Source organism: Malania oleifera, chromosome 3, assembly GCF_029873635.1.
Source record: "Malania oleifera isolate guangnan ecotype guangnan chromosome 3, ASM2987363v1, whole genome shotgun sequence".
In the NCBI taxonomy this organism is placed as follows: domain Eukaryota; kingdom Viridiplantae; phylum Streptophyta; class Magnoliopsida; order Santalales; family Ximeniaceae; genus Malania; species Malania oleifera.
In genome coordinates, this window is record NC_080419.1 from 92,027,518 (window position 1) to 92,039,667 (window position 12,150).

Sequence of the window (12,150 nt, forward strand, 5' to 3'; positions counted from 1 at the left end):
AGGATCAATCCTCACCGTCGGTTCGTGGAGGAATCGCCACACGTCACGATCAGGTGGGGATACACGGGTACGGCGCGAGTGGGGGCGGCGGCTGAATCTCAAGCATCCATCCTAGGGTGATCAGAAGGCTCACATGGGAGGACCACCAGACATTAATGGAGAGGGAGACAAAGGCACCACACGTCAACTCGTGCGGTCAAAGGGGTAAGTACATGTGCTCACGGCGACCAATGCTTCTGACACCGTGAAATCACGACCGTTGATGCCGCGCAAAGATCCAAGGGTGGAGATCTGGTCCACACAGATTGCTGTCGTGGCATGATCTAAGGCATTCAATACTGATTCCGAATGAAAGGTCTGGATCTGATCATGCACAAGGCTGATCCTGTGGTCATGGATGCTCCACGCGCCGACACCCCTCGATTTCTGCACCGATTATATAAAAACAAAATTTTCTTCTATCTTTCATTTTTTCAATTTTCCTCGAGCACTTTCGATTTCACCTCTCTCCCCTCTCCCTTCTCCGTCTTCTTTCTTCTTTGTGAAAAAAACCTAGATTTTAGACCCGCGAAACCTCCTTCAATCTCTCTCAAGGTTTCTCAATCTCCTTTTGTATCTCTTTTGAACGGGAATCAAACGCTGAGGTTTGATGATTCAGTTAACTATGGAACAGAGCCAAAGGTCCTAAACCAAACTTTCCTTTCTCTTGATCGATTTCCCTCAATTCCCCCAACCAAACTCACTAACACCTCTATTTTTGGACTCTGCAGCTTGCCATGAAACCGGAGTTCCCAATCTAAACATTCGAGGCTGCTCTCGGAGATAGGGTCTAGTTCGGGGCTCGAGGTCAAGATGCAGGTGGCCGATCTCAATAGCTAAGTCTTCTTTCTTCCTCTAAAATATTTTTGTTTCTTTTATTGAAATGTGATCGTCCTGTCATGTTGTTGTGAGTGAAAAACTGGTTTGTATGGATGATTTATGATGCCTAGGATTGATAGTGAAATGCTTTATTGGGTAAGGTTGCGTGAGATTATGCAGTCTTTATTTTATGATTGGGGGAGCCAAAATCTCGAATTAGAGTTTCTGATGGGGTTCTGGTCTCGGGTTGAAGACGAGCTGACTCGTCTCGACCCGGTGAGTTAGTGTCCGGGTTGACTCGTATGAGTCCATCCGAGTGAGTGACAAGCTTGGGTAAACCTGAGTGGGTCTAATGGGCCTGAGTGGGGAAGTGGACCTGAGTAGGGAAGTGGATCTTGTGCGAGAATGGGCTTAGTGAGAACTATAAACCAAAAACGGGCCGGCGAGTTTGTTGTGAATTAAGAGTGGACTTCTGGTTTCACTTAAAGCACGGATGGGCTAGGGCGGTTTCAGTTGGGCTTGGGTTTGGTTTAAGACACATGAATGCTTCAAGGGTTGTTTGAAATGGGCTTAGGTTGAGCTATAAATAGGCTGGCCTGGTTTAAAATTTAGGAATGGGTCGGGTTTTTAGATTGGCAATCGGGCTCCGAGGAAGTGCCTTGGACCTAAAACCGAACTCGGGTCAGGATGGGGGGTTGTGTTGTTAGGTTCGTATCAGGATCCGAATTAGGATCTTGGTTTTGTGAAATGGGTTTAGAGTCTAAAATCAAGTTTGAATATTGGAATGGGAGTTGGGGGGGGGGGGGGTTGTGTTGTCAAGTTCAGATCCATATCCGAATTCGGATCCGGGTTTGGTGAAATGGGTTTGGAGTCTAAAATCAAGTTTGAAGACTGGAATGGGAGTGGGGGGTATTTGCAGTCCAACTCACACTCAACATGGCCCTATAAGACTCAAGGAGAGAGCCTCGAGGGTTTTACCTTGCGCTCAGTAGGGCATCAGGTTCGAGTGTGACTCGGATCCCAAGGAGGATCATACCTGCACTTAATTGACGCAATTTATATAAATTGAACAAACCAGCAGTGAATGATCTGTATTTTACCTTTCCTTCGCACTCCTCCTTTCTCTTTCCCGGTTTGTAGAGTCTCCCCTCTGATTCTTTCTCTCTTATCTCCTGCAATTTTTCTCTATACTACCTTCTTCCCAATTTTCTCTCAAATCCAGCAGAGTGTTACCATGTTCTCCTTGTGTGTCTGAATCTCTGGTCTGGTTCTCTAGCCCTGCTTCTTCTAGCTTCTCGGAGATTTGGCAGAGTGTCCCTCTCTTTCTTTTTCTATTTTCCCAACATTTCTCTACAGTCTCTGTTCCTCCCCTTTGCGGTGTGCGAGCACTCCTACTTATAGGGAGGCTGTGGGGACCTTTGGCACAAAAAAAAAATTCTCTACTAACTGATTCCCCCAACTTATTCTCTGCGCTGGTAGGGAATTTTTCCCAACTGATTTCAATTTTCTTTGTGCGCACATGTAAATTCATTTGCTTTATTTTTGATTCTCAGTTAACTGACCCTCTCTATTCTTTTCTTTTGAGCACTGACGAACATGGAAAGTCCAGGTGGTGGCTCCAGGATGGAGGGCTTGGTAACTTTATTTTTGTTTTTGCATTTTCTTTTTCTATTACCACTAATTTTATTCTTTCTTTTCCATGCAGGTGGATTGGATGATCCAGTCGATAGTTGGCGATTAGAGAGCTGGGCATTTTTTTTATTTTTGTATTTTTATTCATTTTATTTTTTTGTAATTTTCATGTACCCCTGCTTTTTCCTACAACTGTTATTTGTAAACCCTTCTATTTTGTACTTTTCTCCTTTTCCATATGTAACTTTCCATTGTTCATTGTTTGCCTATGTATGTACCCCAACGAGGGCACCTGCCCATCCTAATGCATGATTTCACATTTTAATTTTGACCTAATATTGTCTATTGTTGGACTTTTAAAAGACCCTGGTTATTAAAGCATGACCTTAAAACAAATCTCTAGTTTTAAAATCAAATGACCCACCCGATTAAAAATCTAACTAAAAAATTAGGAAAAGTCAGTTTTACAAATTGAGCATTTAAAATTTGTCCTTCAACAAATTTTGAAATTTAATTCCAAGTTTAAATTAAAAGGACTCTTGATGAAATTTTTAGACAAAATTAAAGGAATGAACATTTTCTATGACACCAAGACTCGACTTAGAGCACTTATTACTTTTCAAAAGTGTGGAGTTCCTGACTACGGGGATTCAAAGTTTATGAAAAGTCCTTTTTAAAATTATAGTAGAAAGGATGTAACAGACCTTTAAATTTTAAAAGGATTTAAAGCTTGAAATTGATCGGGGCTTTAATTTGACTTAAAATCAACTTTATTTCACCAAGTCTTTTCAGGAAGGCTTGGTAAAAATTAAGGTGTCTACTATACTCTTGACCACGCCATATTCACAGGAGTTGTAACATGCATCTTACCTCACACACACAACCCGACAAAAATACAGTTAATGCAGAGTTTTATATATATATATATATATATATATATATATATATATATATATATATGTGTGCTTTGTTTGGGTGGTTGAACTCTGGATGTGCCATGTGTGGAACTTTATTGATGGTCATTTGCTTTTTTCTTATTCGATATATGTCTGACTCTCATGCTTGCCTTAGAACTGTCTTGTATATCTGAACTAAACTAGAGGAAAAATGTTAGCATACTTAAGAATAAATAAGTTGGAAAGAGAACCCTTAGCCACTAGGGCTAACATTCTGCACTGAGTTTCTTATTGATTAAACTATTAAAATACTTGCTAAAGGCATATGAATTAGCTCCTATCGATATGGATTTACTACCTCGCTCCTTCATTTCTTTCTCCTCATTTGATGATGATAAGCTCAATACAAGTAATTTGTACAATTTTAATATTTTTGGAGATTTAATCGAAAATTTTAAGAAAAATAAAATAACACATGTTTTAATCAGAAAAATAATGCAGGGTATTGAATATTCTTTCAATAAATTACATTCTTTTTGAAAAATAAAAATAAAAGAACCTCATATTTCACATGCACCTTAAGAAAGTATAAATTTTTTTACTAGCTAGAATTAATTGGACAAAAAATTAGGCATTAGCATATTGAAATTTCATTTTCTTTTGAATTAGTCGTGCATAGATTAGGGTCAATTAAAGTACAATGGGCTATAATTCCATTAATACACAAATTTAAAATCATGCTCCCAAACGGACCATAAAATATATTCAAACTGAAAAAGCCCAGATCCAATTTCAATTAAAAAAAAAAAACCAAAGCCCAGATCCAAAAGCCCATTTCAGATTCCACATCCATTTTTTTTTTATCCAAAACCTAAACACAGGAGGGATGTGGGATGTGGGCTGTGGGCTGTGGGCTGTGGGCTCGGCCCATGCCCAATTCTCTATGCTAGGTGTTACAAAAATAAGTTCATGCATTTTTGCATAAACTTTCTTTATTCATTGTTTTTATTTTTTGGATAATACCCATTAATTAATAAAAAATAAAGAAACAAAACAGAAAAAAATTAAAATTAAAATACATCAAATCAATATTTTGCGTTATTTTGGGAAATGAGAGTGCAGAAAAATTCTGAAAATTGTAAAACAAGAAGATAGTAATTTTTTTGGAGTTTCGAAAGTACTATAATTTTGGCTTAAAAATATTACAAAATCAAATCAAATAAAATATTATAAATTCCATAATTGGTAGCAATTAATCAACAGATCCATTTAAAATTAATCAACAGAATATGATTATTATTTAGTAAATTAAATAATTAGTCAAAAAATAACAAGACATTTACATTGTCAAAGAGAATCAAAAAATAAACTTTCACTATCTTTAATTATGAAAATCATCTCAAAATTCTTGAAATTGTGGTGGAAGTCTAGAAACCTAATAAACATAAGTTACAATTATAATTAGTGGCTAGATCCAAGGCTAGCCCTTAACGGAAATTGAAGCTCATCTTAAACATATTCCTAATTTTGTTCATTTATTATAAATTCCATAATTGGTAGCAATTAATCAACAGATCCATTTAAAATTAATCAACAGAATATGATTATTATTTAGTAAATTAAATAATTAGCCAAAAAATAACAAGACATTTACATTGTCAAAGAGAATCAAAAAATAAACTTTCACTATCTTTAATTATGAAAATCATCTCAAAATTCTTGAAATTGTGGTGGAAGTCTAGAAACCTAATAAACATAAGTTACAATTATAATTAGTGGCTAGATCCAAGGCTAGCCCTTAACGGAAATTGAAGCTCATCTTAAACATATTCCTAATTTTGTTCATTTATTATCATAAATTATTATCATATCAATTTAAACATAACATTTGCAATTTAAAGGATCCAAAGAGATAAAAAAAAAAAAAAAAAAAGTAAAAAGAATTGTTTTTTTAATTATTTTAATTACAATAAAAAATATTCATTCTTAACCTTTTTTTATATAGAAAAAAAAAAGTGAAGATTATTCGTATTTTTTTTTTTTTTTCATTGCATTAGATATAAAAGAGAGGAGATATAATAAAAAATAAATTTTCTTCTTATTTTTTTCCGTCAAATAAAATATATTTGATGGAGACTGAATCTTAGAAAATTAAAAGATCAACAATGGATCGAAATAATTGCCAAGTAAAAATAAAATTTTTTCAACCGATGTTAATGAAAAACCTACATGCGTAGTTTTTATTTTTATTTTTAGTTTTATTTTTTTGAAAAAAAAAATCAATTTTCATAATAAAAGGCACGACAAAAAGGACCCCAATTTGTATAGGGTTAAAATAATTGTAAAGGGAAGTGATAAGAAAGTAGCCTATGAAGGGGATTCGTGAAAGCAATGTGAAGTAGGTCACCAAACCCATTCACCTTAGCACATTTAGGGCCACAAAATTTGCAAAGACCATAATTTATGTGAAGACATCTTAACAGCATCAATATTTTCTATTGGGTACTAAGGCCTCTTTGTTGTTAATTTTACTTTTCATTTTCTATTTTCATTTTCGTACAATAGGAAACATATTATGAAAATATATTTGTTTAAGTTGTCGATTTTGTACTTTTATTAATATTTTTAAATTATTTACATAAAATATTAAAAATTAATTTTTATAATTTTAAGTTATTTTAACAACCTATTGCCGGAAAAATTTGGTGTCCAGAATTAACTTTTTTAAATTAGATAATTCATTTTTTCATGCTTCTTAATTAAATTAAAATATAATTAATATAAAAAAATACCTATAAAATTCAAAAATAATTAAAATCATGTACAAAATATTTTTACTATATTTCAATTGACCTATACAATAAAATTGTTAATATAAAAGTGAATTTTGAAATATAATAATTAGGTAAATTAATTATAACTAGAAATTAAATATGATTTTTTATTGGCTACCATTGAATTTGCATAAAACCCAAGAGGTACTTAACGAGTCGATATTAAATAGAATACTGTGGGATGGGTTTGCCTCTGAACATATCTTTTATACATGAGTAATCATGTGTTTATATATATTCAATTAACTTATATATATTACAAATTAATATTTATTAGTAAATGTAATAATAAATACTAGAAAAATTGACTAGCATTTCATGATAGGCATACATATCTGATTCGATAATTAATTTTAACAATAAAATCAGAATTTAACATATTATTTTGTATCATTTGTACAACGTAATTGTCAAATAGTGATAAATTTATATGCAAAGTGCAATATTCACAAAAATTGTACACAATTCATAAATTTTATCCATGTTACGAACATGTACACTATAAGTGGTATAAATTTATTTTTGGCGGCAAGTTTAAGTGTGAAGTAAAAATAATAAAATATAGATGTACCATACTAATATCGAATGAGAATTGAAAATTTAATTAGTAATAACAACAATAAACAATAATAATTACTTTAATTGTAATGACCTAAAAATTCTACTATTTATTTTTTTATTTTTTTCACATGAAACTCTGATACTATTTATAAACCACCTGACCCCCAAGTAGGTTACCAGGTATAACTGTCCATAAGTTATACTACAACACAGCGGAAGCATAATATACATAAATCTCATATACAATGTCTGAGTACTAATGCCATCATAGTACAATGGTATCTCTCTCCCAAAACCACTTATACAACCCCATGTATATAATACATATCCATACTCAGAAAAATAGTAGTGTCTCACCAGCACTAACTTCAATCCCAAAACCACAAATCCTGCCTGGAGCCCTCTAAGCTTGTCTCTGTGGATTACCTAAAATGTTTCATACTTTAAGGAGTGAGACACCTCTTAGTAAGACAGAATAAATTATTGTCAGTGTGTGGCAACATGAGTTTTAATGTATCATAACACATTCATTTAATAAATAATTTAACTGAGTAATCATGAAAATTGTACTCATATCCATATACATTTATATATGCATTTGCAACCATGTATTTTTCTCAAAAATATGCACGTGCTCAATACGTTTCTCTGGGCTCAAAACCGCCGGTCTGTATATCTGTGAAGGATCATGCTTATTTGTTCTAATTTTACTCGATGAGGCATTTTTATGACAGTGGGACTTATAATATGAACCCTTTTTGAAAATATTATTTCTTTTGACTCATAGGGGTTGATTTCGGTTATCTCTTTCATTTGTGGCTTTGAAAATCATTTTAGAATAGTCTTCAATTTTTCTCTTCAAGAAAACGATTTTCAAGTCCTTTTTATTCTTTTTCTTCTCATGGATAGCATGATGTTCCTTTAATTCTTTTAATTGTATTGTTTTCCCCTTATTCTCATTTTTCAAAAATGTTTTCCATTTGTTCATCCTAACCAGAAGCTTATGTATTTTCGATAAAGCATTTCCCAATTTTTCACACAAAGGCATGCTTTCATTTATCAATTCAACACATGACTCATCATAGAAATTATTATAATCATTAACAAATTAATCATTGCAGCAGTACTACCATCAGAAATAATAGATGATTCATCATAAGTTATATTACAAAATTTTTCATATGAATCATCGCATACATTATCAACAGAACTATCATAATATTCAATAGACGATTCAGCATACGATATATCACAGAATTCAACAACAGAATCATCTATAGAGGTTGAGATAGAATCATATATCTCTTTGTCTATTAATGCAATTGTCCTATCAATTACCACTTCCTGAGTGGTGGTATCATTCTCTCGAGATTCTCCATATTTCCTTTCGAGTTCATCCCATATTTTTTGTGCTCTCTTACATGCCATGATCTCAAGAAAAATATTAAAGTCTAATGCACAGTATAACATATCCATGACATATGAATTAATCAAACAAAATTCATTTTCATTTAAAGGCACACAATTTTCTTTAACAGTTACTTTCCAGGCCCTCCAGTCTTTTGATTTTATAAAAACACTCATTCTAAACTTTCAATGGGTGTAATTGATACCACAAAATACAAGAGGCCTAGTAGAATAGTATCCCTCACTGAATGGGGATACACAAAATTGAGTCATTGCGATCTTTTTGCAAAAAAGTTTAAGTCTAGTCCAACGAGGCTCTGATACCAATTGTTGGAATTAGTGTATTCTCAAAAGGGGGAGTGAATTGGAATTTTAAAATTTTTTCCTAAGTTAAACCAGATATTAATAGTATTTCGCAACCTTGGGTCTTTCTAAAAATAGACTCAATTCCCCAAACAATTAACTAAGAAAATATTCAAAGCATATATAGCAGGCTCAAGAATTCACAATCATACACAATGATAAAACATAAACATTCAAGTGTAGGAATTAAATTGCGAAAATTAAAATTAGGCACAAGAAATGTTATCAGGGTTCGACCAATACTGCCTACGTCCCCTCCTTAAGCCGCAACTCAAGGATTCTACTACTTGCTTGCTTAACAGGTGGAACAACACTAATTACAACACCTTACTAGGATGGTGCACCTAGTTCTCTTAACCGGGTCTGAACCAGTTGGTGCTCACCTAATCGAGTTTGAGCAATTCAGGACTATTCACAAGACTAATCTTCCTCTTTCGACCACCCATTGGGAATACACCAGATAATCAAATATTTGTGTACAATATAGATGCTTCTTACACTAAGAAGATATGTACAAATACAACCAACCTAATCAATGCACTCATAGATGATGTGAGCTTAAACTCAAGTGAGATTTCATTAACCAATGTGTTAACTCTCAACAATATGTGTATTAATATGTATATGTGAGAGTGAGACCTTTGATCTCAAAATAATATATTTGTAATATGAATATTCAAAGAATCTCTACAACCCTAAGCAAATATCTCAACAATATTTATCAAATATTAAACACGTACAATAGATATTCGGGTTTTAAGCTTGCAAGTAATGTAAATATTAAAAGTAATACGTAAGCTTCTGAAACTTGCAATAAGGATGCAAGTTCTTAAGCAAATGTAGAGTTTTCCCAAGATATATTTATAAATGAAATACAATAGGAAAACTTTAGCTAACTCTCAAGAACAATATCAAACAATGCAAGTATGAGAGAGTTGTTAGCTTGCAAAATGAATGTGAAGAACAAAATGACCCCTTTCTAAAAATATGTAATTAAATGAGTATAAGAAAAAGATTTTAACAATATGCTTGTAAAAGGTGGGAGTATGAAAGATTTAGCACAATAAAATTTTCAGAGAAAAAATTTGCTAATCAATATGCTAATCTAGACAAATAAAGGAGTACATATAAATATTGCTAAAATTATAACCGTTGGGGATATAGGAGGTATTTTGGGAAAATTTTAATCACGTTTCGTTGAAAATAACCTCGTTTACCTGCGGTAACAAATTGACCAACCTAAGAGGTTCGGTTGACCAAGGACAAGGTTCGGTTGACACTTTAATAAGTTCGGACGACCAAGTCGAATTTCAACTACAGGTTTTGTAACGTCCTCCTTAACTTATCACATAATAAACATAAATAATAATAACATCAACCCGAACCTGTGGGTAGCAAGGATAGCCTGACATAAACAACAGATACCTAAGTAGTAGTAAAAATAATTTACATCCATCAAACCATTAATTACATAATACCAGAGCCTACTACATTCCCAAAATACAGTATTTGAATACAATCTCCAAAAAATCAAATAGATCTAGAATCTTACAACAAAATCTTCTGATCCTAGATCAAAGCTTACTCTTTTAGTCGGGAAGCTCAACTCACTCAACGGCGACCACGACCCGCCAGTCTCTCAGGGTCTCCTGAAAATTTAATTAAGTTCGAGGGTGAGATACTTCTTAGTAAGGGAAAATAAACTAAATACATCTGTGTGGCAACATGAATATTTAATACAATTATACATATACAGTACATTTCATATATTTGTAAACATTCATCATATCGTACTAAATAATCGTATATTTTCATATTTGCTAATAAATCATATCATACATAAAACATCTGTTATAATTGATAATACTGAAAACATACCCAGGATGAATAGTTAGCTAATGTCATGCATTACCCCCCATGATGGGTTATGCAGCCCGAAGGTGGGACCTGACAATGATTGGCCGACCACTGTTGAGTCAAAAATGTTTGTAAGTATGATGGGCCTGCCACACCCTAGTCCGGATTGCCAGGTGGACGTCCACACTCTACCGAAAGCCACATCGACTATCCATCTCACACCCCTTCGTGGAGTGGTTAGCACCAATATGATCATAGATATCTTTTCTATAAGCTACGGTATCGAGCTCCTGAAACTGAACTAAACTAACATCCAGGTTCTGATAACATATAATACATGATATTGTAGCATTTTTCATAATTTCATAAATACGGCCTCGCGCCAAAATCATTTCATAAATACGGCTTCGTGCCGAAATCATCTCATATATGCAAGGCCTCACGCCGGAATCATTTCATATATACGACCTCGTGCTGGAATCATTTCATATATACGGCCTCGTGCCGAAATCATTTCATATATATACGGCTTCGCGCCGGAATCATTTCATATATATACGGCCTTGCGCCAAAATCATTTCGTACATTACATTCTGAAAATAAATCAATTATCATGTATTTATCAAAATCATTATAACATACTGTATCTTTTCATAATACCTGAAAATATGCTTTGCTCGTAAACTTTGTCATATCATTACCTTTCATAAAAATAACGTTCATGCCACACAAGTTAAGTAATTCCATACATTTCATTCTAAAATCACATTTCCCGTATAGTAGCAGTATTTTCCCAATAAAATATATTTTCTCAATAACAGTCAAATTTCATGCATGCTTTCCTGAAAATTAATTTGCTAATAAATAATAATAATACGCATGGAAAATACTGTTTTAGTTTATTCTCTTACTTGACTACTGAGAAAAGCTCCTATAAACTTTGGTCTCACACCTGTAGGATTTCCTAATCAATACCTTGAAAATGAAACTCCCAGTACTAAACTTCAGTATTTTCATGCTAATATCATTTCCTATAACTATGGTAAGACCAAATTCGGCATAAAAAGTCTTACCTCAACTCAGGGATGAATTTCAACGGAATTCCACCGATGATTCGCTTCGGCAGATATGCACAGAACTTCTCCAGGAGCGTCGTGGTGGTCTCAGATCGTCGATCCGACAAGCGACGGAGCCAGAATCGAAGAGAGAGGAGAGAGAGACCGAAGGGGGAGAGAAAGTGTGTGAGGATTTCTTATTTTCTACTTAATTCTGAGTTTTTACACTACTTATAGGACCGGATTCGTCGACAAGACACGTCACCTCATCAACGAGTCTTATAGAAAGTTCGTCGACGAACCTGCTGATAGTTATGGTGCAACCCCAAGAGGGGTGGGGGGGGAAGTGAATTGGGTATTTAAAATTTTTTACCTAGGTAGACAGATTTTAAAAACAGTGTAATTTAGCCTAGGGTCATTCTATGCAATCATCAAACAAACATACGCGTGCAGTAAATGTAAATTGCGGAAATGTAAAGAACACGCACGATATGTTATCGGGGTTCGACCAATTGTGCCTACATCCTCGCCTTGGCCACACCAGCACAAGGATTACCACTAAAATGCTCTCTTAAATGGGTGGAGCGGCACCTATACAACCAGGTCAATTCAAGGGGCTAACCTCAACCAACACGCCTTAACACGATGATGCACCTAGCTTTCCTAACCGGGTCTAAGTCAATTCGG

The 12,150-nt window shown here is 33.9% G+C and overlaps 1 long non-coding RNA gene across 1 annotated transcript; it reads left to right on the forward strand.

Moving 5' to 3' along the window:
* Positions 1 to 451: 451 nt before the first annotated feature.
* Positions 452 to 2,826, forward strand: LOC131152259 (uncharacterized). The gene is made up of 2 exons (XR_009135904.1): positions 452 to 681; positions 771 to 2,826. It is a non-coding gene; the product is annotated as an uncharacterized LOC131152259 (long non-coding RNA).
* Positions 2,827 to 12,150: the final 9,324 nt, after the last annotated feature.